The sequence below is a fragment of the Rana temporaria genome, chromosome 1 (genome assembly GCF_905171775.1).
Source record: "Rana temporaria chromosome 1, aRanTem1.1, whole genome shotgun sequence".
Lineage (NCBI taxonomy): Eukaryota > Metazoa > Chordata > Amphibia > Anura > Ranidae > Rana > Rana temporaria.
The window spans coordinates 492900939-492913063 of NC_053489.1; the positions used below are offsets into that span (position 1 = coordinate 492900939).

The 12125-nt window shown below is 44.9% G+C and overlaps 1 protein-coding gene across 3 annotated transcripts in view; it reads right to left on the bottom strand.

The window, feature by feature from the left end:
• Positions 1–4293, bottom strand: part of BBS7 (Bardet-Biedl syndrome 7) — a 63379-nt gene extending 59086 nt beyond the window's left edge. The window contains exons 1-2 of one of the 3 annotated variants that reach the window (XM_040330362.1): positions 4275–4293; positions 1113–1159 (exon numbers count right to left, since the gene is read on the bottom strand). The gene's annotated coding sequence lies outside the window, so the exon portion shown is untranslated. The other 2 variants (XM_040330348.1, XM_040330355.1) reach the window with 2 other exon arrangements.
• Between the last annotated feature and the right edge of the window lie 7832 nt (positions 4294–12125).

The window sequence follows — 12125 nt, forward strand, 5'->3', positions numbered from 1 at the left end:
ACACGCCCCCCCTTCCACATTTGAATTACGTGGGCTTACGCCGGCCCCATTTACGCTACGCCGCCGCAACTTACGGAGCAAGTGCTTTGTGAATACTGCACTTGCTCCTGTAAGTTGCGGCGGCGTAGCGTAAATACGATACGCTGCGCCGCCGTAAGAAGGGGGGCAGCTACCTGAATCTAGCCCATTGTTTTTGTTTTTTTCAAAATTGTCTGTCTTTTTTGTTTATGGCGCAAAAGATATAAACCGCAGAGGTGATCACATACCATGAAAAAGAAACCAATATTTGTGGGGAAAAAACGGACATCTATTTTATTTGGGTGCAGCGTTGCCTGACCGCACAATTGTCAGATAAAATAACACTGTGCTGTATCACAAAAATGGCCTGGTCAAAAAGTGTGGGGGGGGGGGGTAAATCATCAAGTGGTTAAAGCGGGGGTTCACCCTAAAAAACATTTTTTTTTTCTAGCATGCCATCCAGCATACTAGCGCGAGCTACAGTATGCCTTTATTTTATTTTTTGGCGCCGTACTCACAGTTTAATCCCGTAGTGAAGTTTCAGACTCCCCGCGGCAAATGGGCGTTCCTATGCAGAGGGGAACATGATTGACGGCCGGCTATGGCGCGTCACGCTTCCCGAAAATAGCCGAAATAGGACTTGGCTCCTCACGGCGCCTGCGCAGTCAGCTCCTAGTCTGTGCGCAGGCGCCGTATAGCGCCGTGGAGAGCCGAGACCTACTCCGGCTATTTTCGGGAAGCGTGACGCGCCATAGCCGGCCGTCAATCATCTTCCCTCTGCATAGGAACGCCCATTCCCCGCGGGAGTCTGAAACTTCACTACGGGATTAAACTGTGAGTACGGCGCCAAAAAATAAAATAAAGGCATACTGTAGCTCACGCTAGTATGCTGGATTTAATGGTAGAAACTTGTTATTTAGGGTGAACCACCGCTTTAAGATGTATTCCCCTAACTTCCTGTTGCAAACCTGGGACAGGAAGTGAAGAGAAATTTCCCCAAAGGTACACAGACTGGATAAAATAAGCCTTCTTTATGCTGGCCACACAGGTATGGATTTTCATTGTAGAAATCAGAGATGACAGTGATCACATACCTCTCTAGGTGACATGATCCTTGGCTTCTAGGATAGCTGACTGGATCCTAATAGGAAGAACAAGAAACGAAAGTTATACAATCTAATAGAAGAGCAAAGAAGTGGGAAGATCTAACCTGATAATCCTATACACTAGAATAGGAGGATATGACAGCAGAGCATCTCCAGCATCCTCCCTGTGCCCCTCTCCCATCAGGTAATCCCAGGAACCAGAACAACTCACACAGCCCCCCTCCATCCAATCATACCATTCATTGACTACAAACAATGCACATCACCGCCCACACGTGACGTCACACAGCCCGACTCTCCCGGTGTGCGGAGCAAACGGCAGAAGGAACTCGGGTGAGCGTATCCAGGAGGCCCCAGCAACCATAGCCCGGGCAACCAGCGCGTCCGAGGCGGAGCCATCCCCCGGCAGTCACATGACTCGTACGTTCTATTCCCACAGTGGCTTGGGAGTGGGCGGAGCCTCGTTAGGTTGGGAGAGCCCTGTGTGTTGTGCAGGCTGGTGACTGTCCGCTCATTGTGTGTACTAACTACGTGATAAAACCGTCCTTTCCATTTATCGGGGACTACACAGAATGCGCTGTTCATTGTGGTGCAGGAAATAAAGTCATTTTCTATGAGTAAACATGGATGAAACCATCAGTAGATTTTAGTACACTTTAGGCTAAACGTTTTTTTTTTTTTTTTTTAACCACTTTAATACCAGGCACTTTTACCCCCTTCCTGCCCAGGCCAGTTTTTAGCTTTCAGCGCTGTCACACTTTCAATAACAATTGTGCGGTCATACAACACTTTACACATATGACATTATTTTCACACAAATACAGCTTTCTTTTGCCAGTATTTAATCACCACTGGGGTTTATTTTTTGCTAAATAAATGAAAAATTACCAAAATTGTAAAAAAAAAAAAAAAAAAAAAGTTTTTCTTAGTTTCTGTTACAGCAATTTTTCTTCTTCACTGAAATGCACTAAAAATGCATCACTGATAGGTTGCACTGATGAGGCTGCACTAACAAGGCAGCACTGATAGGCTGTACTGATGGGCACTGATAAAGCAGCACTGACAAGGCTGTACTGATGGGCACTGATGAGGCGGCACTAACAAGGCTGCCTTGATGATGCGGCACTAAGGCTCCATTCACATCTATGCGACAAAACGCCCGACGCCAGACGCTTCTGCCGCTAGAGGGGAGAATTCCCATTGCTGTCTATGGAGATGGTTCACATCTCATAGACGCCTGTCGCCTGAAAAAAAGTCCCGGACCCTTTTTTTCAGGCGACATTGGCGTTCGCCCATTGACAGCAATGGGAAGAATCTGAAAAAAAAAAAAAAAGATACACACTCGCGGCAAAATACGCCGCGTACGCCGTACGCCGCTGACGCATAGATGTGAATGAAGCCTAACAAGGCAGCACTGATAGGCTGTCCTGATGGGCACTGACAAGGCAGCACTGTTGGCTGCACTGATGAGGCACTACTGATAGGCTGTGCTGATGGGCACCAATAAAACGGCACTGACAAGGCAGCACTGATGAGGTGGCACTAACAAAGCAGCACTGATAGGCATTAATGAGGCGTGATATGGAGATATCTGGCTGTACACAGAATACACAGCTATTTCTCCTTGTGCTATTAAGCACACACTTCGTCTTAATGCAATAATGCATCTTAACCACTTAAGCCCCGGACCAATATGCAGCCTAAAGACCCAAGGTGTTTTTACAGTTCGGGACTGCGTCGCTTTAACAGACAATTGCGCGGTCGTGCGACGTGGCTCCCAAACAAAATTGGCGTCCTTTTTTCCCCACAAATAGAGCTTTCTTTTGGTGGTATTTGATCACATCTGCGGTTTTTAGTTTTTGCGCTATAAACAAAAATAGAGCGACAATTTTGAAAAAAAAGCAATATTTTTTACTTTTTGCTGTAATAAATATCCCCCAAAAACATATATAAAAACATTTTTTTTCCTCAGTTTAGGCCGATACGTATTCTTCTACCTATTTTTAGTAAAAAAAATCGCAATAAGCGTTTATCGATTGGTTTGCGCAAAATTTATAGTGTTTACAAAATAGGGGATAGTTTTATTGCATTTTTATTTTTTATTTTTTTTTTACTACTAATGGCGGCGATCAGCAATTTTTTTCGTGACTGCGACATTATGGCGGACACTTCGGACAATTTTGACACATTTTTGGGACCATTGTCATTTTCACAGCAAAAAATGCAATTTAAATGCATTTTTTGCTGTGAAAATGACAGTTGCAGTTTGGGAGTTAACCACAGGTGGCGCTGTAGGAGTTAGGGTGCACCTAGTATGTGTTTACAACTGTTTGGGGGTGTGGCTGTAGGAATGACGTCATCGATCGTGTCTTCCCTATAAAGGGAATGACGCGATCGATGCGCCGCCATAGTGAAGGACGGGGAAGCCGTGTTTACACACGGCTCTCCTCGTTCTTCAGCTCCGGGGAGCGATCGCGACGGAGCGGCTATAAACAAATAGCCGCGCCGTGGTCCCGGATCGCTCCCCGAGCGGACCCGACCTCCGCATGTAGCGGGGGGGGGTCCCGATCGGACCCCCCACCCGCTAATAGGCGAGGACGTACCTATACGCCCATGTGCCTGTACGTGCCATATTGTGGACGTATATGTACATGGGCTGGTCCTTAAGTGGTTAAAGGGGTGGTTCCCCCTAAAAAAAATTTCTAACAATACATTGAGAAGACTGATTACACTGCGGGTATGCTGGGTTTTTTTTTTTTTTTTTTTCGTACATACCTCGTTATCGCCGTTTCATCCCTCGGCTTCCGGGTATGATTCTTGCTGGACCTAGTTGATTAACGTTCCTCCGACCGGTGCATACTGCGCGTCACGACTTTCCGACAGAAGCCGAACGTCATTGCGCAGGCGCCGTATAGAGTCTTCTTTCGGAAAGTCGTGACATCAAGTATGCGTCGGTCGGAGGAACGTCAATCAACTAGGTATGCACAGCCCCGTTAGAATCATACCCGGAAGCCGAGGGATGAAACGGCGATATCGAGGTATGTACGGAAAAAAAAACCCCAGCATACCCGCAGTGTAATCAGCCTTCTCAATGTATTGTTAGAATTTTTTTTAGGGGGAACCTCCACTTTAAGCTAAAAATTCACTTACCATTCATTCAATTTCCCATTCATCCAAAACCAGGCATCACCGCACTGCTATGTTCAGCATCTCAGCATCCCAGCATCACTGCCTAGCCCAGTCAGCCTCGATCCTTTTTATCAAAATCTTCCCAGGAAGTGATGTCGCCATCACAAGAAGAAGTTAACAGGAAGTGATGTAAAAGCAATGTGAAGGAGCGGTATACACACCGCTCCTCTCACCGCTCCAAAGATGCTGCTTGCAGAAGATTTTTTTTCTCTCCTGCCAGCGCATCGCCTCAGTGTAAAAGCCCTCAGGCTTTCACATTGAGAATGCTGGGCAACTCCTCATTGTGAAAGGGGCCTAAGACGTTTTTCCACTACCAGACGGGTCTCAACCAGTGTCAGTCTGCCCCAGTCAGCTCTTTAGAGCAGGTTGCGGGAGAACTAACACTGGGAGACACTATGACAATACATATTAAATACATCTTCATAATATTAGTCATATGCTCCCATGTGTCCCTCGATGAAACTTGATCTCTTTCTTACACCTGGAAACGAATCAGTCCTTACAGTCCATAAAAAGGAAAACTCGGCTTGACATGTAGACTCTGTTCTTCAGGAGCATGATTTATAAGGACACGACACGGTAAGCTGTAGTAATCGCCGATCGGTCTGGAATCCTCTGTCTTGTACGTGGGTCGGGCTTCGAGGCGTCTCATTAACCACTTAAGGACCGCTGCACGCCGATATACGTCGGCAGAATGGCACGGCTGGGCAGATGGACGTACCGGCACGTCCTGTACATCTACCCAGCTGCCCACGACCCGGTCCGAAGCTCCGGGACCCGCGGACCCGATCGCCGCTGGGGTCCCGCGATCGGTCCCTGGAACTGAAGAACGGGGAGAGCCGTATGTAAACACTGCTTCCCCGTGCTCCACTGTGACGGCTGCATCGATTGTGTCATTCCCTTTATAGGGAGACACAATCGATGACATCACTCCTACAGCCACACCCCCCTACAGTTGTAAGCACACCCTAGGTCAGGGGTCTCCAAACTTTTGAAACAAGGGGCCAGTTTATTGCCCTTCAGACCTTTGGGGGGCCGGACTGTGGCCAGCAGAAGTGGAAATGTTCCTGGCATCAATGGAAATAAACATTGCCACATTTGGTATTAGTGGGAAGAATAGTGCCTCATTGTTGGTATCAGTGGGAGAAATGGTGTCCCACTGTTGATGTAAATTGTCAGAATACTGTCTCATATCAATGGGAGGGATATGCTTCAAGGGCCAGATAAAGGAAAGCAAAGGGCCACATTCGGCCCCCGGTCCGCAGTTTGGACACCACTGCCCTAGGTGAAACATAACCCCTTCAGCGCCCCCTGTGGTTCACTCCCAAACTGCAACTGTCATTTCCACAATAAAGAATGCATTTTAAATGCATTTTTTGCTGTCAAAATGACAATGGTCCCAAAAATGAGTCAAAATTGTCCGAAGTGTCCGCCATAATGTCGCAGTCACGAAAAAAATCGCTGATCGCCGCCATTAGTAGTAAAACATTTTTTTTTAATAAAAATGCAATAAAACTATCCCCTATTTTGTAAACGCTATACATTTTGCGCAAACCAACCGATAAACGCTTATTGTGATTTCTTTTACCAAAAATATGTAGAAGAATACGTATCGGCCGAAACTGAGGAAAACATTTTTTTTTATATATTTTTGGGGGATATTTATTATAGCAAAAAGTAAAAAATATTGAATTTTTTTCAAAATTGTCGCTCTATTTTTGTTTATAGCACAAAAAATAAAAACCGTAGAGGTGATCAAATACCACCAATAGAAAGCTCTATTTGTGGGAAAAAAAGGACGCAAATTTTGTTTGGGAGCCACGTCGCACGACCGTGCAATTGTCAGTTAAAGCGACGCAGTGCCGAATCGCAAAAAGGGGCCTGGTCCTTTACCTGCATTTTGGTCCGGGGCTTAAGTGGGTAAGGAAGATGTGGTCATCTGCTCGGGCTCTGGTCACGCGTCCAATCAAGCAACAGGAGCATCTCATCACAACATATAGAAAGAATAGAGATAAAAACGACATATATATATATATATATATATTCCCACTTTAACCAGGATCCGCTGTAAAATAAAAATTAAATCCCCTCAGATTCCCAGACCCTTAAAAGGATTCCCAACCTTCGCTAGCTACAGCTCTGGCTTCAACAGTTACATGAAACATCCCATCCACAATGGATGAGAATTGTTCAATCGTATCATAAGCTCAAGCCCTCCCCCCACCTTGCCCAGACCTGGTCGGGGTTGGTGAACAATTCCCTTCTAGTTGTCCCTGCCATCCTTACCTTCTCACGCCATCAGATCCTGGTGACCGGCCGCAACATAAGATGCTGGAACGAGTTTCACCAGCACGCATGAACCTCTTGCATTGGGGGAAATACCTTATAAGCTGTAGATCCGCATAAGCAACAAACTAAAGTTCAAACACACTTGTGGGCTACCTAGTTGTCCCGATACCCAAACCGGCAAGAGGCAGAGCTATAAAAACGATAACCAATTTTACCCTCTAGAAATGTATCATTAAATTCCATTGACAAGTGTCTGTTTGGAGTCTTCACTAGTTTGTCAAAACTCCTCATACCAATATGAACATCATAAATAGCATGTACCACTGTCATCGCTGGGGACTAAAGCTCGGTGGAGACTCAGAACAGACTCAGCAATCGGTCCTGTTCGCTTTCTTAGCTAGTCAGAGAATATACTTTAAATAATAACTTGGGATGCTTTTCATCATTACCCTTGCTAAAATTTACTAAACAAACAAAAATATATAAATAAACAAAGATACTACTCAGTTCTTTGAAGTGGTTGAGCCGCTTCTTGCAGTGGCTGGCGTGGTCTCGCCCCTCAAGCTTCTTTACAATGACCCAGTCACCTGGTTGGAAAGAATGAAAACTGGTTATTGTGTCAGGGTCCAGGAGGCACTCCTGGACCCTGTGGTGGACATTTTGAAGTTTATGTTACAGTGACCGCACCAACCCCATCAGCTGAGAATGCAAGTGACAGCTAATGAGGAAAGTACGACCCTGGTTTTGGTTGACCTACAAACAGACCTCATATGGCAATAACCCAGACATCGGGACTGTGGTCACTGCATATCCTGTGCGTGGCTTACCATCTGGGGTGTAATACCTGGAACCATTGACAAAAAGGTTCTTAGCATCTGGGATGGGAACCTACTTCACCAGACTGCTGCTTGGCGATTCAAATTCTATCAAAGAAAGACAGTCTTGGCACAAACTTTGGTTAAAATTACAGAGGTTAGCATTATTTGTTTGGAAAACTGTCACTCACATTTATTTATCACCTCATGTTCTTCCTCATTACAGACTGAAGGAAGAAATGCGTGGTGCAGGAAAAAAGAAACAATGAAATAGCTTATGATACTTTTACCACCTTAGACATGTGTATTTATCCATGTGTACAGCTGTCTACATACACCTGCTCTCTATGTACATACACTTTCAGATACTCCTTTACCTGAAAAAAATACTTACAAGCAAAATCGTTACTCTATCCTTCATATTTAACCTGCAAAGAATGGTAAACAAAAATTACATTCCTGTACATTGCTAAATTGTCAATGACATTCCTTTTTTATTTTTTTTTTAAACAGATTCAAACAAAACCCTCTGCAACCCTACTTTTCGTTCCTACAAAAATACAACAGCCGCGACGCGTCACAGGATCGCCGCAGTAAGTTTGAACATATTCACATTACTACATACAAACGTTCAGATACAAATGAGAAAAATGGGATATACTGCGCTACTAAACACATCAAAATTTAAATGCCGCAGCTCATAATGTAACATTAAACATTAAAACAATTACAAAAAAGAAAAAGTGGAGCTGCGCAATACAAAAAATGATAAAGTGAATTACCATGAGTGCCAAAGCTGACAAATCAATAAACAATGTAATGTGAAACATCAAAAAAAAACATATAATATATATATAAATCAAAGTGCATATATAGTCCATATGTCAACCAACAAAAAAGCAATAGCCAATCACTAATGAATCGATATGATAGTCCTATAGTAAGATACACAGTGCAGCAACCAGTGAGAAAATAGAAATCCTGTGCGAGGAAACAGCAGAACCACAATGTGTCACCAATCACACCTGTACACCACCACCTATAAAGTTGTATGCTTACCAGAGGTAAGCTGTAATGGGCCAAAAGTATTGGACTTGTTCCCAGTAGATAGCGGTCTCCAATGGCAGGGAAAGCGAGCGATCAGATGGAACGAACTCAATGGGCACAAAGTCCGCGAATCTCAGCATGGATACCCAAAATGAAGAGAGACTCACATAGTGTGTATCGTATGGTAAATCAGATTTAATAACCAAAATGGCAACTTACAGTTTAAAAGAGTAACAAACATCCATATAGGACAATGGAGAGCCGGCCGGCATGCAATCTCCCGTTCAGAGCGATGACATCAGCACGTCTACCTGGGTATCCACGCTGAGATTCGCGGCCTTTGTGCCCATTGAGTTCGTTCCATATGTTTTTTTTTTATGTTTCACATCACATTGGTTATTGATTTGTCAGCTTTGGCACTCATGGTAATTCACGTTATAATTTTCTGTATTGCGCAGCTCCACTTTTTCTTTTTCAGATACAAATGTGGGGGAGATACTTCACAGTTTCCAAAACAAAAATGAAAAAAACAAAACAGCCAGAATTCTACCTTCACTCTTTCAGCAATAGAAAAAAATACAATGGGAAAAACACGAGAGCAGCTCGAAAACCCTTGCATGGACCAGCCATACAAAGTTCAAACAAACGGGCATGAGAATTTTAACTATAGTTCCTCCTCTGAGAATCACAAAAACGTGTACTAGACCTCCAACACACTCATCATTACAGATTTCTGAAGCCGCAGCTGAACTACATCCACTCCAGAGGGATACCCAAAATAGTATCCTTGGACCACCTATGTCAGGGCCTTTTATAAATAATAAATATACAAACAATTTTTTGTTATAACAAATTAAATTAAAGAGAGAGAGGGAGGATGAGAAAGAGAGAGAGGATGAGAGAGGGGTGAGGGGTAAGGGAGGGAGGATGAGAGAGAAAGGGGGGATGAGAGAGAGAGGATGCGCATGAGCATGTATGGGAATGACATCAACGCAGCCCAGCCAAGGCAAGTGACCGAAGGCACAGAGCCCAGAAGGAAGACCAGGTGAAGATGGAAGCGCCCGGGACCTGCCGGACAGATCACAGATCGAAGCACTGGAAGGCTCAGTCTGACAATTTAAGTGTACCCTAATGTACTAATATGCTGTGCATATTTGTACAATATGGCATAACCTACCTCTAAAAAGTAGTAATCTTAGCGAAGTTTACTACCGCTTTATTATCACAGGATCCCAGGAGCCTCTCATGGGACCCCCTACTGACCCGGTGGCCCTTGGGCAGTGCCTAAGTGCATAGTTTCCAACATTTCAAAAATATTTTTAAGGGACACTTTTTTTTACAAGTGCTATATTTAGAGTAGCTGAGATCCCTGATGTTCCTCTATACATCACAGTAGAAATCACAAAATTAAATAAGTACTAATAATGGGGCAGAACAAATATGAGGACTGAGAAGATTTCCTTTAGTTGAACTAACAAAAGTGTGCCCATTCTAAAGCTGGTAACATTAAGGATATTCAGTATAATTTTAAAGAACTGGTTTTGTGGGTAAGAGGCGTAGGAGAGGAGTAGGGACAGTATAAAACTGTAAAGTATGGGCAGGTGATGGAGAGGAATGTGGAGGGTCGAACAGTGGGCACTATGTACAGGAGAGGAGTGTGGAGGGTATGACAGTGGGCAGTATGTACAGTAGAGGAGTATGGAGGGTATGGCAGTGGGCAGTATGCACAGGAGAGGAGTGTGGGGGGTATGACAGTGGGCAGTATGCACAGCAGAGGAGTGTGGAGGGTATGACAGAGGTTGGTATGTACCAGAGAGGAGTGTAGAGGGTATGAAAGTGGGCAGTATGTACAGGAGAGGAGTGTGGAGAGTATGACAGTGGGCTTTATGTACAGGAGAGGAGTGTGGAGGGTATGATGGGAGGCGGTATGTACAGGAGAGGAATGTGGAGAGAAAGATAGTTGGCAGTATGTGTGAAGGGTAAGGTTGTGTTACAGTATGTACAGGAGAGAAGTGTGGAGGGTACGATGGGGGGTGGTATGTACAGGAGAGGAATGTGGAGAGAAAGATAGTTGGCAGTATGTGTGAAGGGTAAGGTTGTGTTACAGTATGTACAGGAGAGAAGTGTGGAGGGTAAGGTTGGGTTACAGTATGTACAGGAGAGGAGTGTGCAGGGTATGACAGTGAGCAGTATGTACAGGAGAGGAGTGTGGAGGGTATCACAGTGGGCGGTATGTACAGGAGAGGAGTGTTGATGGTATGATAGTGGGCAGTATGTACAGGAGAGGAGTGTAGAGGGTATAATGGGGGCAGCATCTACAGGAGAGGAGTGTGGAGGGTATGATAGTGGGCAGTATGCACAGGAGAGGAGTGTGGAGGGTATGATAGTGGGCTGTATGCACAGGAGAGGAGTGTGGAGGGTATGATAGTGAGCAGTATGTACAGGAGAGGAGTGTAGATGGTATGATACTGGGCAGTATGTACATTGAATGAATGTGGAGGGTAAGACAGTGAGCAGTAGGTACAGGAGAAGAGTGTGGAGGGTATGACAGTGGGCAGTATGTACAGGAGAGGAGTGTGGAGGGTATGACAATAGGCAGTATGCACAGGAGAGAAATGTGGAGGGTATGAGAGCGAGCAGTATGTACAGAAGAGGAGTGTGGATGGTATGATACTGAGCAGTATGTACAATAAATGAGTGTGGAGGGTAAGACAGTGAGCAGTATGTACAGAAGAAGAGTGGGGAGGATATGACAGTGGGCAGTATGTACAGGCGAGACGTGTGGAGGGTATAACAGTGGGTCCTATGTATAGAAGAGAAGTGTAGAGGGTATGACAGTGGGCACTATGTATAGGAGAGAAGTTTGGAGGGTATGACAGTGAACAGTATGTACAGGAGAAGAGTGTGGAGGGTATGATGGTGGGCACTCTGTATAGGAGAGAAGTGTGGAGGTTATGACAGTGGGCACTATGTATAGGAGAGAAGTGTGGAGGGTATGACAGTGACAAGTATGCACAGGAGAGGAGTGTGGAGAGTATGACGGTGGGCACTATGTATAGGAGAGAAGTGTGGAGGGTATGACAGTGGGCACTATGTATAGGAGAGGAGTGTGGAGGGTATGACAGTGGGCACTATGTACAGGGGAGGAGTGTGGAGGGTATGACAGTAAGCAGTATGTACAGGAGAGGAATGTGGAGAGTGCGATAGGGGGCACTATGTATAGGAGAGGAGTGTGGAGAGTGGGATAGTGGGCACTATTTACAGGGGAGGAGTGTGGAGGGTATAACAGTGGGCAGTATTTACAGGAGAGGATTGTGGAGAGTGCGATAGTGGGCACTATGTACAGGAGAGAAGTGTATGACAGCAGGCACTATGTACAGGAGAGGAGTGTGGAGGGTATGACAGTGAGCAGTATGTACAGGAGAGAAGTGTGGAGAGTATGTACAGGTGAGGAGGATGAAGGAATCTGGGAAGGAAAAATGTAAAGGTTTGTGGAAGGATGTTTAGGAAATGCGTAGTGGTTAAGCGGTACATACATTGAAATCTATATCTATATTGAAATTACGCCAATTAAGTAGAGACCAGCCATAGTCGATCTATGTATGGGCTAGCTGGTTTTACACAAGTCAATCTGTTATCTGACTTGGGTACAACCAGCCTG